We start from the raw sequence: 23520 nt of genomic DNA on the forward strand, positions 1-23520 counted from the left end.
CCGTGATATTTCCTCCCAGTGCAAAGGTAATTAAAGCTGGACGGAGCCAGGACAGCTGTTTCGGAAAACCCTCCAGTGCTCGGGACGGGTTCACGCAGGCAGACGCGAGTGGGTGTCCTCCCAGGGTGGGCGCAGGAGCCTGAGGCTGCGATGCCTGTTCTCCTGAAGTCCCCTTGGAATAAATATTAATAGCGATGTGCCGAGCAGATGCTGGATCTTGTGTCATCTGTAAGGAACCCAGTTAATATTTCAGTAGGATTCAGACAAAAGCAGAGATGAAAAAGTGACAGATTCACAGTATCATGGAATAATATTTGCTGATTGAGAGGCATACAGCTTTTTTTTAAAAATATGGGGGACATCATTTGCAACTTGTTCTTGTGAAGAGAGAAGTCCCATGACAGATTTCAAATCTTTGGCACAGCTTTATAACTTTATCAAAGAGAAGCATCAAAGCGAGAACTTTGTTCTGAAAAAAAAGGCAGAAAAATAATCAATAGAAACCACAACAAAATATAAGATCAGGATAATCATGTTGTACCATCAAAAAGGTACAGTTTTTGTGCCTTTTGTGATGTTTTCTTCATGACAGTTCGGTCTCAATGGCACAGTGAAAATAACTTGCTTGTCTTGTGATTGACAGGAAATTTAAATGCCAGGAAGCAAATGCCAGTAGGAAAAAAATCTTAGCTCACATATTGTACACCTTAATGCAATATCGGATCCAACCGGTTTCCTTGTAAGTTAATGGGTAATTGGACCCATATGGCACCCAAAAAAGTGCAAATTTGGGTTTTCAGTGTGAGGAGAAGTTACCTGGGAAACTGTCTACATTTAGTTACTTATCAATATTCAGTGCTATTGCTGAGACAAGATAAAGGAATAAGATGGAAACTTGAGAGCTTTAGATAAAATAGGCCAATAAATGCATCAAGAGAGGATCTAACTCTGCAGCAGTTTCTTCTGATATTGAACCTCAATCCTGACCACCACATCAAAAATAAATGTCAACTGTTTTCTGTGTTTTCTATTAGAGCAGCACTGAATAGTCCATATAAGAATGCTATTAACATTTTTGCCTTTTTTTTTCTCTCTACATGTTTGATTAAAGACCTTATAGGTATTTATCCTCCCCCCCCCCCCCCTTTTTTATTTTCTTTTTTTTTCCGGTAATCACCTTTCCATCAGTTTTTCTTTGGATGAATTGTCAATGAAGGAGCAAGTGCATCTTGGATGCTGCTGGGAGTTCAGCTGAAAATGTCTGGTACCATAAAGAGAGCACAACTGAAGTATGGGCAGCTCTTCCTGCTTCAAGGGTCAGTAGCTCCAAGGAGACACCCAAGAACTAGAAGTGCCTGCTTGGCAACCAATATGTGACCCAAGTGCTGGGTGGGGAGCACTGCTGGCCCAGCAAGGATCTAGTTAATGATAAATTGCAGAGGCTTGTATGCTGCGGTGTTTTTAAACTGTGATTTTTAGGCAGCAGTGATCCCCGAAGAGGGAGCGCACCGCGAGGCGTGCGAAGGTGAGCCGATGGAGTGCCGGCACAGCCCCATAACCTCTGGGCTGAGCGCTGGGATGTTTGTCTGCCACCTGGCAGAGGGTCTTCAATCCCCCGGGGAATGCAACACTGGGCTTGCGTTAAAGCAAGTGGCAATGTTGCCAGGTAGGGTCATCGGTAATGCTTAGTTTGCTTAACACGAGAAGGAAAGAGGGAAGGAATAATGCCGAAGTCATAGTGACTTTTAGCTAGTTATCAGCACCAAGTTTGGTATTCATTTCTGTGGCAGGCCTGTGAGTAGCAGCAACGGAGAATGTATACTTAACCTGATTTCCTAAAAAACAATGTCATGCTTCAGAAAAGTGGAGCCAGATGCTCCTTTCCAGCTGCAGGAGTGGCCAAACGAGGCTTTGAGGCTGGATTGTATACTGGTCACTGAGTTAATGGTGTGCGTCTATGGGATCCTGTCTTCGGGTAAGCAGGCTTTTGAATGAGAGAAAAATAATTGTTTTCCTTGTGTATGTTTTGATGTGCTGCTTGTGTGTGCTGGCACAAGCCTCTCATTAGTGACAGACTGTCTGTGACTAAAAAGTATGGGCAAAAATACTTGCTTTCTGTCTACTTTATCTGTAAAACAATAAAAATCTTTAATCATAAAAAAGGAAGGGCCAACAGCTTGCTTTTGTGATACAGACTTTTCTTTTTTATTAGGTCTGAGACTGAAAATGGTTCCTGTTAAGAAATACTGGTTTATTGCAGCGGGCTGGGAGATGAGATAAGAGTGAAATACCAAACGCGCACGCACAAACACAGAACGTGTGAAAAATTGGAATGATAAGGTCTTTGGAGCGGGTTCCTGCTGAGGTGATTGAGGTGCGACACTGCATCATATTTGCTGGAGAAGTTGAGGAAAATTGCAGTATAATCAATTAAAATTGGTGCCACTGTGCCTGGACAGAGCTGTCTAAAAGCAAAATATGATAAATAAATTTCTTCTTTACTTTTTGTCAAGGTTATATGACTTTGCAAACAGACGATGCAGCTGCAGAAAACATACCGCTGCCGGCAACCAGGAGGGTACGGCCCTGAAACGACCTGCGCGTGGATTAACCTTACGCGAGGACTAGAAAGAGACGACGCTCCCTTGCAGGGAAGGGATTTGCTCCCCGGGGGGATACTCCTGGAGCGAACACCTCCTCCCAGACGTCCTCAAGTTTTGGCTTGGGGGATGGACTTCCCACCCAGCCCCATCCCAGCCCTGGGGGAGACCCCATCCGCGGGCGGGCGGCAGCGACCGGACCCCTGGTGCCGCGGGACACCCACCGTCCCGGGGACCTCCGGCAGACCCCGCTCCTCCGGCCGGGGACCACCTCACCTGAAGGCCTGGGATGGGTTCAAATACCTGCAGCGTTACAGCCTTTGGGCAGCTCGCGTAGATTTGGGGCTGTGCCAGCCGAGCTGGTGGCACCGGCGGAGCGCCAACCCCGCTTCCCCGCGCCTGCACCCCGGCTGGTGCTCGCCCACAGACCGTGGCTGGGCGGGCACTTAAATCGCGCCTGTTCTCCTCTCTCTGTCTCTCTCATCAAGTGAACCGTCATTATAACTTGTGGGTTTTGTGGCGAGATGAATTGGGTACTTTAGTTAATACTCCCATTATGCCCACACAGAAACGCTGAACAAAGCCTCCCTGTCCCTGGCACTGTACTAATGTTATTTCTCAATTACTTTTTGTTAAGCAAATATGTAGTGTGCTTTAAGTACTGCATCCAATAATTATGTTGAACTCTTCAGTATTGCGTGATGGCTTTCTTACAAACCCTTTCATTATACCTGTCATATGAACTTTAAACACTTGGCAATGCAGTGAGATTGCATTTGAAAAACAGAGATTCTTTTTACACACGCCACCTGTTAGAGAACATTTGGGAGTGCAAAATTGAATGAAATTGAGGCATCCCACGTGGAGAAGATAGTATATGGAGTGTCGTCATTAAATAACCTGTTGGGTTTGGGGTTTTTTTTTTTAAAGAGACAGAAGTACAAATGTTTAATACATGTACACACATATGTTGTCTGGAAAGTTTTGTTGTTCACACACACAGCTGCAATTTATATGCCAGGACCTGTCGATGTTAGAAAAACAGTATCTCGGCTCTCCTTATGTCAAGGCACAGTTTTAGATAGAATTCTAACAAATAATGTCATTTCTCATTCTCATTTATTTTAGCAAATAATTTTAGGGATGACTGAATTCTTTCCACAGAATGCTGCTACTATATAATGGGACTAATTAAGAGATTTTGGATATTAAAAGTATTCAAATACTTTACAAGACCAACTTTAAGTATACACATGATTTTATGGAGAGTTTTCTTCTCTTTTGCAGATAGATACCCATATTACTCAAGGGCAACTCTTCTTCAGAACTCCCTTCCACCAAAGCTGGGAAGAAGGAAAATCCTGGTGTGGTGGGGTTGTAGCCCTTCCAAAGAGGATTGATCAAGTCTCTGCACTAATGGCAAGGACAGGAGTTTAATTAGCATGGTAATTCTCTCTCATTCCTTTTGACTGTTAGGAAGAGCCCGGTTCCTTAGATAGGCATCACTTATTTTTCTCTATGCAGCCTCTAAGTCCTCTGAAGTGCTGACAGATGCAAGGCTCTGTTTATGCCTCAGCTATAGCTAATTCAGAAGATTCGGGTACTTCAAAGCTTTCAGTTGATTATTTTCTGTATGTTAGTTACATTTCCAAGTCAAATGATTTTTCAGTGAAAAATTCTATTGTCATTTAAATCAGGTTCATTTTAAAACATCAAATAAAGTTCAATAAAATTTTGTTTTTAAAACACTGAAATCAAGTATTTCAGTAGAGTTGACATATTTCATTTCAACAGTTTTAATGGAACGTTTTTGATCTTCAGTTTCCAAAGAGCTTGTCCAAGTGAAGTCATTAGTGCTTACACTTAAAAAAATTAAGACTTTTGAAGATTAACATCATGACAACATTTCAATTTCATGAAGCAAAATATTTTTATTAATTCAAAATGACTTTAAAATGTGTTAGAAATGTCAATTTCTTTTAATTCAAATTTGACGATGGAAAATTAATTCATTGAAACAGAAAACCTAGATCTTGCACAGATATTATGTGAATTATCATTTATTAAGTCCAAACCAAATTTTGCTTTAAAGTCAGTGACTACTCAAAACATTAGCCTCAATTAGAGTAAAACACGGGTGATTCAAAACAAGATATGCTCAAATAATTTACTTTAAGTTACAATATTGCTAAAATAATTCTGCTGATGATAAGTGGGAATCCATTGGGCATGCAGGTGGGAACAGGGAAACCACGTTCTTCAGGTTTCAATAAATGCTTATAGGAAAGGTCGTTCCTGTTGCCTGTTTCCAGCTTTGAACTGCTTGCTGTTCACCAAAGAGAAACCTGCAGAACGTCACGCTTTGCAACAGAGGGGTAGAGATGCTCTGCTCCCTTACGGGATGCACGGGCAAGGACACCACGCCACGAGGACGGCGTAAGGCAAAGCTGTATACACCTAGGGAGCAGGAATAATAGACTCTCATATCTACTTGCTGCTGGAATTAAAAAGGACGGTGAAGCAGTCCAGGACGAATGAAGTCCTTTTTCCAGTCTGTATGCATCGATCCAAAAGCCAAACCCTCCTCCCTCTCGCTTGCACCCTGCCTGCGCCGTGGCCTCCCGACTCCCCGGTGTGCCGGGGAAAGGGAATTCGGTGAAGGGTTCCCAGTGCACATCTCTCCGTGCTGCAGTCCCCGAACTTCGTTTAAACAAGTGTTTCCAAGAAATTTCATAGCAGGAAGGGGCATTCCTCCGACTAAAGTGTTTACATTGGCAGTGTCTGAAATCAATTAAGTGTTGCTTTGGGTCTTTACTGACCCAATCCACCATAAATCTGCTCCGTTGGGCAAGCAGATGCTGGGCAGACCTGGAGTCAGGGACTGCTCAGCCTGCCGAACAACCTTGCCCAGGTCTGCTCAGATGAGGGGTGTCTCACTAAGCCTAGTATTTTAAGAAAAGTCTTGTGTACACCTCAGGAGAGCACATCTGGACCACAGCAGAGCAATACCAGCGCTGTGCACAAGTCTTCCTGGGGTGGTTAGATATTCACAATAAGTGAATTAATTCCAGCAATCCAGTAAACATGATGTCATTTCAATATGATCTTCAAAATCTTGCAGCTGCTTAAATAATAATAAATTCTTTTAAAATATTATGTCTGATATCTTTAAATAGAAGTTAAGAGTATAAGCAAGCTTTTTTCAGGGTTTGGCCTGTGGTTTTTGCTGTTCAAGTGGTATATAAGGTTTATTGATAAAGGTGGGTTGTAAAATTTCAATCAAGAGTTTGTTTACTAGGGGTCTGACGGTTCTAGATGAAATAGTAAACAGTGTTTATTAATCTGAAATGCTTTTAAAATATTTTTTGTTTGAAAGGAAAGTCAACAGTTCCTCCAGGATTTTTTTTCTTTTTCTGTTATTTTTTCTAGTGGAAATGTTGATAATGATTTTTTTCTTCTTTTCTCAGAGTCACACTTTCCCCGCAAGGGGAATGTAGTCTTTTAAAATGTATGCTGTGTTCCTGTTAAATACATTTTAGGAACACTATGTGCACATGAAAACACTCCTCTGCACTGATATATGTCACTGTATTATAATCAAGGAAAGACAATAGTCTCCAAAGTACTAGAACTTGCAACTTCAAACCCCGGGTTTCTGTATTTTAACGTGCATTCTCGTGTGCTCAGCACAAACAGAAACACATCCGTGCAACTGGTTGTTATATCTACAGAAGGAAGACGCGCACGTGTGTGGAACGGGAGGAGGGGTTGGGAATTTGCCGCGGAGGATGACTGCGCTGCGGAGCCTTCGGCTGTCGGCCGCAGGAGGCTGCAGCTCCCCATCGCCCGCCGAGGAGCTGCCCCAGCACCGGTCTCGGCAGAAGTCCTCGTCAGAGTCGGGCTGATACTGGGAATTGATCCCCAGCTTTCCATTAAGGCATTTGTGCCATTATGTAGCTTCCTAACTTAATTAATGGCTTGAACTTTGAGTTCTCAGAACCTCATTGATTTGGGAAAATGTGCCCTCTCGGTTTACAGAATACAAATCACACCTGGCAATGGTTTTTATTAGCTCTCAGCAACCTCGAAGCGTACCTTATGCCATGTAAGAAAGGGGAGTGATGTGCACGCGTCTGGGCTGAGGAGGTGGAAAAGAGCAGAGATTTGGCTAGCAGAAGTGGAGTCTGACCTTTCTCACACACCTGCTGTGTTTGGACAGGTTCGAGTCTCCTGCAGCGAGCAGGCTTTGAGAGATGCTGGAGGACCAGACCACCTTGCCAACAGCAGCTTGCTCTTTTTGATGCCCAGCTCTTTTGAAAATAGTAATAGTTATCTAAAACACACAAAGGAAAAAAGTGTCCTGAAAATACTTCAGAATATGATGTCTGTCTGGGTTTTCAGAAAGCCTGACATAAAGACGTATGTTCCATTCCTACTCATCCCAGTATATATATAAGGCACCTCAGAGGCCTTGAGATTATGATAGTCCCATAAATGTTGGTAAAGGCTGTGGAACAAGTCAAATTTATGAGAAAGAGGCAGAGAACTGTGCAAATAGCTGTCGAAGACATCACTGTCTGCTGCGCTTTTTTTTCCAAGGTGCAGCCAACTGTGTCAAACTGACTAGAAAATGAGGGTGAGAGAGGACCACTGTCTGTCCCTGCATCCCCCAGCATCCCCCAGCTCCTGGCTTAAAGGTGGGAGAGCCAGCAGGCGTTCAGCTGGGTGCTGCTCCCCGGCATCGGGCTGAGGAAGGCAGGCTCTGCCTTGCCCTGGAATTAACTGATCCCCGATCCAGATCTACCATGTACAAACTGTCACCACATCTGGAAAAATCAGTGGAGCTTCCAAAGAATAAAGGAAAAGTAAATTATCGAACTGAGTCTTCAAGTAGTCATCTTTTTGTCACTTAATTACAGCTATTCTGGAAAAAATATCCAACGATTGCCCCTCTTAAAAAATCTTTGCCAGCAGTTTTATGAGGAAATTCATATATACTAATGACATCAACTGGATTGATCAGTTCAATAAGGACATGTTAATTATATCGCCATGAGCATCAGGCTGACTAAGAGAAGGCCACACAGCCATCTCCCAGGGACAGCGGCAAGTGCAAGGAGGGATGCCCTGGTCCTCGTGAGACCTGAGTGACCGGACTGGAGCAGAGCAGCATCCTTTGCGTTGGGGCACGGTGCGTGTGGCCGTGGTAGGGCAGCCGGCAGGGCAAAGCAATGCTGCAGGGACAGAGGCTTCTCCCAAAAGTTGTGCGTTCCTCACCACAACTTCGGTGCCCACGCATTCTCCTGCTCCCAGATAATTCAGTTTGATTCAGTGTTCAGGAGGGGACGTGGTCTCATGGGCTCGCTTTGGTACCTGAGTGGCGTGGAGATTTCGCCATATAGAGTTTCCCATCGGTTGCTTATTTTTTCTACATCAGCATGGGGGAAAATAATGGAATTTGCTGCTGCATTTCATGTCCTGCGTTTTTAGTATAATCTCATAGACACTGGAGGTGATGATGTCTAAAGTCCAGCTGTCCATGACACATTTACCTCAGTTTGTTTTAAAGGTCTCTAATGCCAGGGTTTCCCCTGCTTCCCTTTGCTGGAGGCACTGTAGGCTGACAATTGTCCTGAAAATATATTCTCTACTAATTTCACCCTGTTACAACTAGTAATTTCTCTCTTCTACCAATGTAAACGCATCTCTCAGATCCTTCATGTTTATGCCCTTCCAATATATTTATATGTTGTTATGGCCCTTAAACATATTTTTCAAGTTGATGCAACTTTCAGGTTTTCACAGTTAAGAAAGAAATGAATGATGAGTGAGAACAAAGCCTCCTATTATGAAGTAAACTGAAGCACCTGCTAATCATTACTGCACACAGGCATCATGATGGAAGAGGGTGTTAAGTGCCACAAACATGGTCTCCTGCAGCCCCACATGCCTGGCGAAGGAAGAGAGCTGAGGTGAATGTCCTGGTGTCTCCTGCATGGAGGATGAGCACTCAGACCAGTATGCTTTAAAGGAGGTGATGAGGTAGGTATAAGTGACAGGCAGTAAGACATGCATTTGAAATGTGGTATGGCCAGCACAGTGAGGAAGAAAAAAAAAAAGTGTGTCTTTTTGTAAAATTGCACCGCTATGAGAAAATATATTACTGCTTCCCCAATAGAGCACCCTGAGAAATAAATTTTCTCTTCCTCTAACGAGGTGTTTTTGTGGCTACAGCTACTGATGTCTCCACTATTTGCTCTAGCTGCAGGTGTGATTTTCTGACTCACCTGTCCCTCACCCCATTGTACTTGCAAAGAGAAAAAAAGACCCCCGTTCCAATGTAAAGAAACTTTTGATACTGAGATTCCTTTGTTTGTGCACAGGACAATGCCCATGGGAGCAGCTGCTGCCGGTGCGGACGCAGACCGGTGACCAGTGAGCAGAGCAGCGGGCGAGGGGCCAGGGTGCTGCCTGGGGGGGCCGGAGCAGGCAGCCCCCAGTTCCCCCACCACGGGTGCCCCCAGCCCTCCCTCCATCCCTCTCGTCTCCCCTGCCCGCGGCGGCAGCGAGGGGCAGCCCCAGCCCACCCCACGCCTGCGCCCAGCATCTGCAGGAATTTCCTCCTGTTCGGCAAATATTGACTCAGGCTTGAGAGAGCTCTCGTACCCCTCCTCAGGCTGCGTACATCCACCTGGGAGGGAGAAGACGGAGGCAGAGTCAGGCAGCGGCACCCGGGCAACGCCGAGAGAGCTGCAGAGAACAAACACGGAGGACATGGACATGGCCATGTACCAAGGGCTCAGCTTTCTTTGCGCTTGCACGTGAACAAGCTTGCGTTCACCTGATGGGCGGTCAGAAGGGAGAAGCAGAGCTTCAAAATTAAAACTGGGAAAACGATCCGCTCTTTTAAAGCAAATGGCAAAATTACCAGGTCACACGAAGAACTGAATGCGTGCTACATAACAACTGAGTTACATTTTTAGTGAGTGATGGCAGAATATCAAATTATTATTATTTCAAGTAAAAAGAATATTGCAGAGGGAAGAGAGGCAAGTATTGGAAGCCATAGAAGAGAGGCTGTCTCCATTGCTGACAAAATGAAATCCCATCTCTGGGAAGGGCCTGAGAATCTTGTTTGATTTCCTGGGTTTTTTTGTAAAACTCCAGGACCAAACAAGGTATGTTTTACCTGAGGGTGGATTTGTGAAGACCTCTGCACTAATGTACCAGTCATGTCTGGGCCTCCCATCTCCGGCTGCAGGGCAGCACCAGCCCTTGTCCCCCAGCCCCCCACTGGCATCGGCTTCAGCTGGGGGAAAAAGAGGCGATGGATGCTGTGAGCCATCGGAGGGGGAGCATTTGGGGGGAAAAGACCCAGAGACCCCAGTCTGCCTTTTGCATATGCACTGGGAGCTATCTATGAAAGGGCTGGAGATGCCACCGCCCCAACAGGCGAGGAGAAAGCAGCCTCCGTGCATGGTCTGCCAGCACCATGCGGGACGGCCGAGTGTCCTGGCAGCCCCGACAGAGCATGGTCCTTCAAAGGCTGGCTGTGCCACCTCCAAAGCCTCATGCCGCAGCATGCCTCAGCCTTGCCGTACTTCGGTTCACCCCTGTGCCTGTCGCACACCCGCGTTCATCTCTTCGGAGAGCGCAGCAGCGCGCGGCGACTGGTCCCAGGCGGGAGGTATCACCGTGGGGGGATGCTCCGACTTCAGGTGGGATGTTCTGACTTCTTGCAGCTTGCTGCTGCCAATCTTTACCCTGTAATTTGTTTTTACTGGGCAGATGCCAAGAAAAAGTGTATCGTAAATGCCTTGTATAGTGCTTCTTGGCTTTATTATTAGCATTATTATTTACCGGCTTTCAGTGCTCTGTCTGCATTTTCCCCCTAGGAGAGTACTGTCCTGGACACTGCTGCCTTGCATAGGCAGGAAAGAACACTGACCTTATGAAATTTCTGTGGTGCCTAATTTATATCATGTTATCATGACCATTTCACCATTATATTTGCAGATCAACCTTTCCTCACTTTTGATTTCTGTTCCTTGAGCCGGTTTTCTGTATCAATCATTAAGGTTAATAACTCATCAAGAACAAAAAGCCCTTTAGTCAGCAGCCTATTGACAAAAGATACATTTCATTTTTAATGTAGGCAAGGTCTATAACCAAAAATCACACAATCACTGCATCACCAACTGGCTGAGGTTGGCAGGGCCCTCTGGAGCTCACCTGGCCCAGCCCCCTGGAGCAGGGGGCCCAGGACCGTGTCCGGATGGGTTCCGAGTTATCTCCAAGGATGGAGACTCCACCACCTCCCTGGTGGTACTCGGTCACCCTCCCAGTGAGAATGTGTCTCCTGATGTCCAGAGGGACCCTCCTGCGTGTCAGTGTGTGCCCGTGGCCTCTGGTCCTGGCACTGGGCACCGCTGGAAGAGCCTGGCTCTGTCCTCTTGGCACGCTCCCCGCAGGTGTTTATCCACATGGATGAGATCCCCCTGAGCCTGCTCTGCTCCGGGCTGAGCAGTCCCAGCTCTCCCAGCCTCTCCTCGTGGGAGAGATGCTCCCGTCCCTTCAGCATCTTGGTGGCCCCTCGGTGGACTCTCTCCAGTGTGTCCATGCCTCTCTCGCACTGGGGAGCTCAGCACTGCCAGTCTGTAAGCAATTGTCCTAAAGTACACTCAGGGGAAGCAATAACACAGGGGTGGGGTTTTGGGGGGGGCTTTTTGTTGGTTTTTTTTTTTTCCTCCAAAAGTCCACATTGCTTTAATTTATAAGGACCTACCATTTTTTTTAATAGCTACAGTAAATTTATCATCCTTCAAGTAACAGCAAAGAGTAACAAGTTATTTCTTTTAGTATATTATTGGCAATACAGTTTCTATTTTGTTTCCCATTTGCTAAAAAAGTGAAAATAATGGTATAAATTTACTTTCTCTTATGACAGTTAAGTTTTGGATTTGAACCTGGGTTGATATAAGAGAAATGTTGCAATTAGTGCAAATCCAGAGTGCTAATTACATCTTGTCAGAAAGAAGGCAGCTGACCCAAGCAACTTTTAGTTGGGTGTTTTGAACAGCAGAAGGAAAAATATTTCTGAAATGAAGGACAGAAGTTTCTTGCTCTGCCCAAGCCTTCACCAGGCATCAGAAGCACTTTGGGATCCGAGGCACTTGACCATGCTCCAGACAGCGTGTCCCACACAGAACCTCCCCTCCCTGTGTCCGTACGCTGCTGGAGAGCTTGTCCGAAGGTGCCGGTCTGCTAGGGGGACATCTGTCAGTTCAACATCCATGGCTGACATCTCACTTCATCTGCCTTTGACAGTCTGGCAGAAGATACAGATGCTTCACAGCACATTTGGGACCTTTTGCCTGGGGCTTGTTTTTTCAGGGATGACTTTCTTCCTAAGACTTTTAACTGACTGTGGAGTCAAGAGCTCCTTCCTTCTTTTGATGCTTCAAAACTGTAAGTTGATTGCTTGAATTCTTGGTTTTTATTTTCTTCTTGTACAGCTTCAGCAGGCCCCTTCTACAGACAAGTGCTTCTAGAGGGAGACAATACACATCCCATTTAATTCCCTAAATGGATTTATTATGCACATTCTTTAACTCTGTCTTACGGATTTCAGTTTATACTCTTTTGATAGGACATTTAACCTTTCTTATTCACTTAGAGGAATTGAGATCAGTGTATTTCTCAAGGAAGGTCCATTTATAGCTTTTAATTTAGGGTGAATTGTTTGTGGGTTTGGGGACAAAATGAGTTTGTTCCATTGAGTAGTTTCCCAAGTTTTGACAAGATACTGTTCACATGGGTGCTGGATTTCGGATTTCCTTTGCCCCTTCCCACCCTAGTCGGTGATGGGGGTCCCTGCAGCTGCAGGGAGATGGGCATCGTGTCCCGCTGCTGATGGCGAGCGGCTCCCGTCCCTGTCCTGGGGGCACTTGGGGATGGGGGGGTTCAGCCAGGGCTCTCCGTGGGTCCCTTGCCGGGGTGATGCAGATCACGCCGTGCCATGCATGTCTGTCTCCCATGGCCTCTGCTCGCTCCGGGGGAAGGAACACCCCAACAGCAGATTGCAGGGTCCTGGTGGTTGTGGTGAGGGGGGCTGGGGCGGTCATTCCCTGAGTGGGTGAGCCCCGGGTGGGCTGACACTTGTCTTTGGCAATAGACATATTCAAAGCTTCTTTGACACGTAAACATGATGCTCTCACTGTTGGATGGCTCGCGCCGGAGCTGTTCATAGCACCTCCCACTCTTTATATGCTTTTCCTTGACAAGTAATGAGACTGTCAAGCAATTATTTTGTTTTCAATATAACTACTAGTTAAAATAATTTGGGCAAGCTCTGCATTTTTTGTATCAGCAGATGATATCTGATGTCAATTTCCACCCATTGGTAGGCTTGGCTTTATTTTTTCCGATAATATTCTGTCTTCTTAGGTTATTCAGGAGATCCTTTCTAGCCATTGCAGGTGGTCCCCTTACTGCTGGGACAGAGCACAAGGCAGCGTGCAGGGTTCACAGTCTCAAAGGCTCAGGTTAGGGTGCAACTGGTCCCCCATGCCCTGATGGATCTATAAACTGCTTGTTTCCTTCAAACACCTGAGACTTATGTCAAGAGATAATTCTTCCCTTATCCTTTAAATCCTTCTACCTACAAAAAGTGACAGCTGCTGATGAAATGACAATATGAGCCAACCAGCGATTGCTGCAGGCTGTCAGTTGGGATAACTGGAGGGCTCGGAAGGTTTAATTTCAATTTGAAATGATTTTATATGGGAAAACCATGAGTGATAGGGTTATAACAGCAGCTGACAAACAGGACCACATCACTTCACGTTTGTTTCCCATTAACTAACTCTGCCTTTCTTCCTTTTAATGTCACATACACTTTTGGAGTCATGTTTCAGTTTAGATCTTTAAACTTCCTGGGGAAGAGGTACTCCCAATGTTTTCTTTCTGCAGAGCAACAGATACAGAGGGTCACCAGCTGACACTGCTATCTGCAAACTATAATTCACTGGCTTGATTTAATCTCTGAGAAAATGGGTAAGCATGATTGCACATGACACCGGATTCCCTCTGTTGTCAAATACATCCAGAACATGGTGCAGTTTGAATTATCAGAAGGATAAAAGTGTACCAGGCTAGTCAACCTCACCATAAATTCTGTATATTTCAAAGTTTAATACAGTAGCCTTTGACGATGTCTCATTCAGATGTCCAGGGATGCTTCTGGAAATCAGCAAGCACCACTTCAGCAGTCAGCTCAGGTCCCAGCAAAGCACCTCTGCCCTGATGGGGCTGGAGTGGAGGACAGCAGGACAGTCTGGACAGCAAGCCAAGCAGCCGGGCTTCCATTTTTCCAAAGGTCCTGCCTGTCCCCTCCCTGACCACAGCCAGCCAGCAGGGTCAGGAAAGACCTCCAGCTCCAGAAGTGCTTCCACAAGGCTGCAATGGCAACAACCCCTGTGAAAGTTGCCTTTCCCAGCTGGTACTACTATGGTAAGGGGGGTTATTTTTTTCATTTTTACTTGAAAATTTGGTACAGCCACCAAAAAAGTTTTCCCTAGATTTAAGTATTACTTGTTTCTGCCCTCTTACTGCAAGCTTCTGTTCTCTACTTCTAGTTTGGAGAATCCTGCAGATTTTAAGGGTATCTATCTGGTTTCCTCAATTTTCCAAGAGAAGGATTTTGATTATATGGTAGTCTGAGCTCAGGAGGCTTTGGAAATGAGCAGTATTTCAGCCTTCACCACATTTCTGTTGCTTAGAGTGCACATCCCTTTATTTTTCACTTGTGATTCTTTAGCTAACATGACGTTAATTGTGATTGGAAAATGATTGAGTCTGTGAATTGTGAAACTGTTCTCTCTTAACATAGCAAGTATTGCTTTGATTAGATTGCTCTCTCCTTTCATTACTGAACAACTTTAAGCTTAAAAAGAAGTTAGAAGTGAATAATATTTGTGTTGAGAGACTCTTTCCCGCTCACTAGTGAACAGATATATGAAAGACAAACCTGCTCTTACGCACAGCCAGAGCACTGTCTCCTCTGTGATTGCTTTTCAAGAAATAAAAATAAGGATCTGCTCGCAAGGACTAAGCACAGTGTTTTCCATCAATCTGCCCATTAGGACTCTTCTGTTTGCAGACCCACCGTACAACATCTTCCTATTTGAAATTACTTCAGTGGGAAGAAAATGGGGGGGGGGGGGAAGCATTGCAGGAGAAAGGTGTTATGGAAGTGCCGTCCCTGGAGAGAAATGTGGAGATAAGAGCTGTGACCCGGGCAGGCAGAATGGACATCTCCTTTGCTGGAGAAGAGTGCTGGCTCCCCGTTTCTACTGGACACCCAGGGAGAAGCATTCCCCTCTAGTGGAAAGTAACTTTCCTCCTAAGAAATACCATCTATCAAGTAATAGCTGTGGAAATGTGTTGGTTTAAATTCTTATCAGTATCTTAATCCTTGTACATTATAGAGGAGCCTATTTAATTTCCTATTAAAGCCCTGGTATGAGATGTAAGACAGGCTTTATGCTTCTACATCTTTCTTACCTTCTGCAGGGATGCTCATCCTAAGCAGGCAATGGCCTTCTGGGGGTCCTCCTCATGCAAGAAGGCAGAATCAAACAATGATTAAGAAAAATCAATTAGAGAACTGTTTGTTCAATAATTTTCTTTCATAACTGTGTTACTTGCTTCTCTTTGCGTTCATCACATTTTCAAACAGTCACCAGTCAGTGCTGAAAGGGTGACCAGACGTCTCCAGCTGGCTGGCGTCGAAACGCATTCCCAGGGTGCCTCCTCTTACCGTACTTTAATTAGTGCAGATTCTGTGTTTTGATGTATGTTATAGGGACTACAAGGGATCCTCTGGAGGCATATTTCTGACACCATATGACAAACCTGTAGATCCATCCTATGATTTCTTTATCATGTGTAAACTAACAGTACTTGCGCATCTATACATCACCTGCGCAGTGAGCTCTCTTTTAAAGCATGTATTTATAATGAACAGTGATTTTGGAGTAAGATCCTGTAGTCTTTTCTGTTTCTCCAGGTAACATGAGAGTTAAATTATCACAAGCCCATTTGAAAAGATGAGGATCCACCTCTGCATGTTGCAGAGAGGGCTATTTGCTATTTTAAAACTAATTAATGTTAGATAACCATGATAATCTACTCTCCAGAAGGTAAAGATCAGTAAAGCTGTATTTTACTACAGAGCACTACACCAATTTACATCAGGTGACAAGGTAGTACATTGCATGTATATGAATTTGATTCTTTAAAACCATTTTTTTATTAGTGATAATGGTGTCAGTAAGGGAGAAGCTTTCAGGGGAGGACTTTCCTCTGAAGAAGCATTGCATTATCGCCTTGGTTTCCAATGCATGATGTAGACTAGACACTGCTTTTAATAATAAGATGCATATTTGTGCCCTGTCCTTAATTTGGTGAAAAATCTTTGTAATCCTATAGAGTTCATAATTCATGACCTTGAGAGCTTGCTTACCTGCTTTATGGCTATGCATTTCAAAGAGGATAGAGCAGATGTCTTTATAGGGTAAATCCGTCCGAAGCCAATGCAATGCTACAGCTTCTTGCTTTTTAGCACAAGTACTCCTCAAAATATAAATAATTAAAAATTATTTTTTGTCATACTAAGAGTGAGAGTCCTCATGAGAACTTGTGTGTATTTTCTTAGTGAACCTTCTGGAAAAAGAGTCTACACAGCTTTTCACAGTGTCTCATTACTCAAGGTAGGATTTGCAAGAAGAGGCTGATTCAAAAATAGTTCATGGATCTGTGCTTGAATGATCTTTCCAAAAAGGAAAGAGTAGAGCCCCTGCTGCCCACCACAGACATCAAAGTAGATGCACCATATGAACAAACAACCCATATATCCACCTCCAGTAATGTGGAATCAGCATCCTGAAATCTCTTGTTGTCCAGCCCCAGGAGCCTGGCAGCTGTGACAGGGTGGTCCCCAAAATTTGGCTCAGGCAAAAGAGACAAGTGTGCCAAGAACTAGAGCACAGTTTCCCAGTCAAATTAGTAGTTAATCCCACTCTGGGGTAACATACAGAGAAATTTAAAAATACATTTCCAAACAATAAGAAAAAAAAATAATAATACAACAAAACCCTTTATTTTAAACCCACTTATAAATTAAGGTAATAAATGAAGAAGCTCATTAAAAATCAAATAATAGCAAATTATTTAGATAATTCCAATTAAAATATGTTTTCACATAAACTCTTAGTGCTGACCCAAAAACAACCTTCTAGTTTTCTCTGGAACGCCAAAACATAAATACAGAATCAATTGTTTCTCCACCATATTTTGCTTCATTGCAAATTAAGGAAAACCCATCAAATACAACATTATTATTAATGCCTATGTTTGGCATTCTCCTCTGGAAGTCTATTTATCTCCAGAGCCTGGAGATGCCCACGTGGTAGTGAAAGGAGCGATTACTGCTCATATAAATCTACTCAGCTAATTCTGAAGACTCCAGCAGGAGATGGGCAGCAGTGGGAAATTGCAGCACCACGGGACTCACCACAGGCTGGAAAACCAAGGCATGGATCAGGATAAACACACTTGTGGCCGGCTTACATTGTGCCTGGGACAGCCATGATGCTCACAGCTCTCAGTTGACTTAAATTAAGTTGGTTCAGTTTTGCTCATGAGCTCTAGGCACACGGTTACCTGCAAGGTATTAAGAGTTCAGAAATTTTATGGGGGTCACCTCACCACGGATACTAGAGTCTGCAAAATATCTGCTCTGATGTAATCAAAGTTGTATGCTGCAGAACACTATGTAAAATATTTCTTCACAGTCTTTAGTCAAAGTAACTCAACCTTTTTGGCTCTGCCAAGACGAGCGAGAGGTAACACAGCAGCCATCCAGCAGGACTAAGCTAATGCATCCTCCTGCCTCGCCTTTAGAAGACGCGTATCTGTCGCAGTGATTCTCCCTCCGGTCCTCTCTGGATGTCCGAGGATGTGTGAGCCTTGCCTCTTCCTATTCCTGCTGCGTGCTCCTGGCAAAACTGCTGCAGACGGAAAGGCATTTCCCGGCACCGTCAGCAGCTCCGAGGAGCACGCTGCCCAGTTAAGCCTAAGCTGAGACCACGGCCGGCGTCACCACCAGAGCCCCGGGCTCGGCTCGGCCCCAGCCCCGTCTTGCTGGCGCTGGAGCAAGCCCTGGCACTGTGCAAACACCCAAAAGGCTGAAAACTGGGTCGTGACTCCTGGGGGCGACCCTTAAAAACTCTTCCCACCTGATGGGGCTGAAGTGCAGGGTGGACACTGCTCGTCTTAGTAGATCTGCAGCGACTGCAGTATGGATTGCAAGGAATTGTTTTAAAACACTTTGCTTAGAAAAATTAATAACTTGCCTTTAGTCCCTTTTTTTAGAGTCTGCACAAATGCAATTGAAATGATAATTTTAGGAATTTAAATACAGCAGAGAAACAGCAATGACATTATCAAATTATAAGTAAAGTAAAGATCACTTATTTTGTCTCAACCTTTATAGTGAAAATTATTTTCTTATTAAAAAAAAATCAAAGTGCTATTACAATTTTCCCGGGTTTTTAAAGAAGTAATGAGCAGTAAACTCAAGCAATTATTCACGTACGTTATTAAATGTCACTGTGAAACAACTGCATACTATGAAGAGGAAGAGACATCAATTCATGGAGGAAACGTTGGGCCGATTTCATACTCGCTGAATTCTCCTTCCTCAATGTGATGCCTGAATAATTTTATGCACAGCATTTCAAATAAAGGTAGAATTTTCTTCATATCTATTTGACTATGAGTTTAATTGAAATGCTTCTTATACCATCTTGTGTGTTAATTCAACCAGCAAAACCCCCTTACATGCTCCTAAATGATAGAAAATTAGATTGCATATCACATTTTAAACATGATATATACTGACACTGAAGAATTTGTATTGCTTTTACCAATTCAATACCTCAGAGTTTGCAGTCGTCTTTATCCCCAACAACAATTACTCCAGCAAGGGCAGTTTTAATGAAATGTCACTCTTTAAAAGCAAGAAACAAGGTCAAATATCCAAGGTGAAACTGCCCAGACTCTTTGGAGGGGGAGGAGAAAAAGACACCTTCAAAGTTTTCTGTTAAGTGCTTTATTACTTCTGATAGTACCTAAAGGATAATCAGAGTGGCATCATGTTTTATTTATATTTATTTCCTAGTTAACGTATTGTTATTACTACTTAGAATTTGATATGTTAAACTCCACATTAACAGGAAATAAAAAATGCAATAAAATGGGATCCAGTACAAAATCTTAGAAATCAACATACAACCTTATTTTTTTTCTAATAAAAATATAGCATTTATTTTACTTCCAATTCCTAATTTTCTGCGATTTCAAGTCCATCTGTGCAAGAGGATGCAAACCGCTCTCACCCTGGCGCAGGTGTAAGCTCAAAGCCACACAGCTGGGGAGCTGCTGGGGGAACAACAGAAAACCCGGGAGGGATCACGGGGTTCCTGATAGGGATTTTGCAATAATCGAGGAGAAGAATGGTTTCAAAGGTATGCAGACTTCATCAAGACAATGACACAAAATGTCCCCCTAAACTGAGGTAAGTCTTAAAAACAAATAATCCACAATCTACGGGTGTGTTTGGTCTGTTTACCAGCAAGAGGTGATTCAGAGACAGAGGAAAGAAGGCGGCAGAACTGGGAGTCGCTGAGATGTCTCGATGGAAACAGAGGACAGAAAGCAGAAGAGTCTGGAATTGTGATTTTCTGAAGTCACTAATGACTCTGAAAAAAATTATGGCCCGAGAGACCACAGATACCAAATCACAAGTGTCTTCTGCTGAGGAACTTCGGTCTGAGGGACATAATTTGGAAATCTCCGGGTGCTGGTACAACTCTGGGCAATTCCAATACCCCTGAGCAGAAGAGGGAGTTTTCCAAGTAATACAGGGAAAGTTTGTAACAGGCCACATTTATCAATTAAGGAGAAATTTATAACAACACCTAGCTAGCTTAAATTCAAGTGATCACAGCCTGCTTGGTGCTAGCTTAGATTCAAGTGATCACAGCCTGCTTGCAATAACAAATGTTATTAAAATGAAGTCCAGACTTCATAATGTAAACAAATCATTAAAATTCTGAAAACAGTTATGATCAATTTTATAAAAACATCCTGAAGTCCTTCAAAAGGCCACCGTATGGTATGATCAAGAAAGACGGCTATACTGCCTAAAGAAATATCAGCCAAAGAAACTTCAACTGACCTACAGGAAAACTGCAGACATTTGTATGAAAAGCAAACGGAATAAAGGGAAAGTGAACAGTAATGAATATGCATGAGGGGTAGAAATCCAGAATAATATTAAGGGAAGCGAAGGACAGAAGAAAAATCAGTATCTAGCAGGAGTCAGAACAGTACAAATGGCTTTTCTAATGAACATTATGAATAAAAATAATTCCAGTTATGGGATTATTGTATTTTGAGATGGAAATGGAAACCTTTTCAAGTATAAAAGGCAGGAAAATCCAATAACTGTGGCAGGTCTACACCTGGGAGAAAGCCATACCATAGGAAGATGAAGCACTTCTCTTTCGAGTATTAACTCATGACATATATTAGAAAAATGCTGCTAAGCCTGGTCTTTAAAAGCCAGAACCTCCAAATAAATAAAAATATTTTAAAAGATTTGGCCATGGGGCTCTCTGGACCCTCGGTGCTTTCTCAGGACTGGTACAGCTTGGGTTGTGCCGGCATGCAATGGGCACACGGCATGGCACAGGCAGCACAGGGCTAACAGACTGCCAGCGGTGCCAGGAAAAATAATGGGACAGCTGATAAGGGACTCAATTAATAAATTGAGGAAGAGTAATATAAATAATGCCAATCAAGTAGGGTGTACTGATAATAGATCCTGTCAAACCAAATTGACGTCTTCTTTTAATGAGATTATGAGCTTGGTTGATAAAGGTAATAGTGTTGTTGTAATGGATGTCTGTATAGCATTTGAATTGGTACCACGTAACATTTTAATTAAGAAACCAGAATAATATAAAGTGCACATAATAAACATGCAGTGCATTAACAACTAGCTAACTGGCGGTTCTTGACACGTAACTGTGTGCTTTCCAGATGAGGTGCTCTAATTCCAGATGCTATGGCTTGGTTGGTACAATAGGTCACATTAGCTGCTGCATATGGTCCTTCCTAGCCTCTGATCTCTGTATCACAGTATTTGGAAAATGTTTTTAAACTTGAGATAGTTGGAGAAGCTATTTAGAGAGGACTGTGCTCTTTCTATCTCAGATGTCATTGGCGTACAGAGCTTTTTCTTTTTTTTTTTTTTTTTCCAAAGAACTGCGTGTTCTCTGCTTCTTGTTGCTTAAACTGCATTATCCTGAGTCCAGTGGGATTTCTGATGTATACTACCTGTTGATTTTAACAGCAGAGGATTCACTTTTTTATTCTTCCAGTCATTGCTCTGCAGATCATTTTATGTCACAGTCATGCAAACGGGACCATCAGATGGTGTCGTGGAAGCAGAAATGGGATTCTGGAAGAAGGCTAGTAAACCAGGACAGAGGACGAGAGCACTGTGCTCTAGGACTATTTTTCTGACCTGCTTCCAGCATGATTTCTCCATGTTTTTTTTGACCTGGGTGGTTTATCACCTATCTTGACACCTGTACACAACATTTTTCTCTGAACTGCTGCAATTTGGAGTCTTCAGCATCTCAGTCCTCTTCCAGTCATTTTTTATTTGCTCTTTGGTCACGAGCCTAAAATTCCCTTCTCTTGCCAGCCTGCAGCACCCATCAGTGAGAGGGGGATTGTTAGCGTAGGAGTGTTAGTCTTGGTTTAGTTACCAGTGCTATAGGTTTGGTATCCCTAGCTTCCCACAACATAACTACGGGACCACTGCTGTACACCAGAGCACATGCCTGAAAAACCCACAAATCCTAGACTGGTTGTAGCAATGATTATAGCCTTCAACTTGCTTTAGAAGCATGAGATAGAAATTAGCACTGAACAGAGCACAGGCTCTGCTGTTTACTGAGAAACGCAGGTAAAAGGGGTGTTGTATTCTTTTCCTTGAGAGAAAAATCTAGCATAAAATATAAAAAGAATACAACAGAGAGGAATGTGTGAGAAATGATGGCGTGGCTAATTTTTCTCTATTTGTTCTGTTTTGTTTTAGGCAGTGACCCTTATCGTACAACATTACGCTAACCATGAAAGGTATTGAATGCAGACAGCTCTTACACAGTTATTTTGATACTGTACAATATCCTTAATAACATATTCATTTAGAGTTTGATTGATGTAAAGTTATTTAATCTTCTGGCTGGATGTTTTCAGATGATGAGTATGAATCTGAATCTATTATTATAGCAATCCATTAGAAATACCCCAGACTTCTGTTTCTCAGTTTCTGAATGCTTTTTAAAATATACACACACACACATATATATATATATATATAAAAATACACATATAGCCTTACACACAAGTACTGATGTCAATGCTCAGCACCTGAGGAGCCCTAAGGACTTCAACATAAATACACAAATAGCAAAGTTCACGGCAGAGCTAACTCTTTGTCTCCATCTAATGCAATATAGCAAATAAACAAGGATGCATGGGAAGTCTTCATTACAACTAGAGTGCATGTGACTCTGCAATAAAATAAAAGTGCTGTCACTTAATGTGGTGCTACAAAAGGTGGTTATGAAACTGGAATGTACATTGCTGTAAAAGGCATTAAATATCTGCCACTTTTCACCAAAATACAATTTACAGTATTTTGCTGCAATAAAAATAATCAGCCAGGATTTCTAAAAGATTATCAGTAATTCTACCTCAGTGTTCGAGTGTCCAGCTCAAATCTCCTTTACGGCGGCTGATTTGCAGAGGCATTTCTGGAAATCTGAAGTCTTTTCAAGCTCAGCATCTAAAAGCTGGAATACCCCAAACCACAGCTTATCTTCATAAATGTTGTCCTTAAGGACTGTGGCAAAAATTAAGCACAGTGTGAAGGTCTAATTTTCTGAATGACAGCATAAATCATAACTGGAGGCAGTTGCTTAATTAAAGCTGTGCAAATAAATGACTTTTCAATGTTCTGGCAGTTCCAAGAAATCCAGAAGTCATTTCAGGTCAAACAAAATGGTTCATTTAACCCTTTGATACGCTGACATATTTTGTTGCAGTTTTAAGCTTTCCTTAAGCATTTACCTCTGAAACTAAAAGGTATATTGAAAGACATTTCTTAACCAAAATAATGAAAATATAAGCTGAAATTATTTATAATCAGCAAACACACACATTTCATTGGTGACTCTGAAAATTAAGTTTTGAAGTTTTGGTCTAACTTTATAATTTCCTAATGTAAAAATTCAGAAAAGCTGGAACAAGTTTATGACCATTTCATTGTCACCAATACATTTTCTCTGTCAAAACACCAAATGTTCCCATTTCCAGCTACAAGTGCGTGGGGCAGGATGGTGAGTGAGGCTGAACCAGAGTCAGGATGAACCGTGGTTTCTGCCACACACTCGCAGAAGGGGAGGTCATCAAGACTCTCACTGGCTGAATAGATAGCAAGAAATAAGTTGAAATAAATTACTTTTTAGGAAGAAAAATGTGTAAGGGCTTCTGCTTGGAATATTGAAAGTAATTAAAGAAAGAATTGACAACAAGTTTTGGAATCCCTTAAAGTGTCAGTGATGTGGTGGACTCTAGCACATCTACCCACCACCCCTCCATCCTCCATCACTGACAGCGTGGCAGAAAATGGCTGCAACTGAAAATGGTGTTCGACCTACTCAGTAATGGCTTTATCATTAAAATGTTGAGATAAAACGCGAATCTGAAACTGATTGGC

The sequence above is a fragment of the Haliaeetus leucocephalus genome, unplaced genomic scaffold (genome assembly GCF_000737465.1).
Source record: "Haliaeetus leucocephalus isolate CR32 unplaced genomic scaffold, Haliaeetus_leucocephalus-4.0 Scaffold147, whole genome shotgun sequence".
In the NCBI taxonomy this organism is placed as follows: Eukaryota; Metazoa; Chordata; class Aves; order Accipitriformes; family Accipitridae; genus Haliaeetus; species Haliaeetus leucocephalus.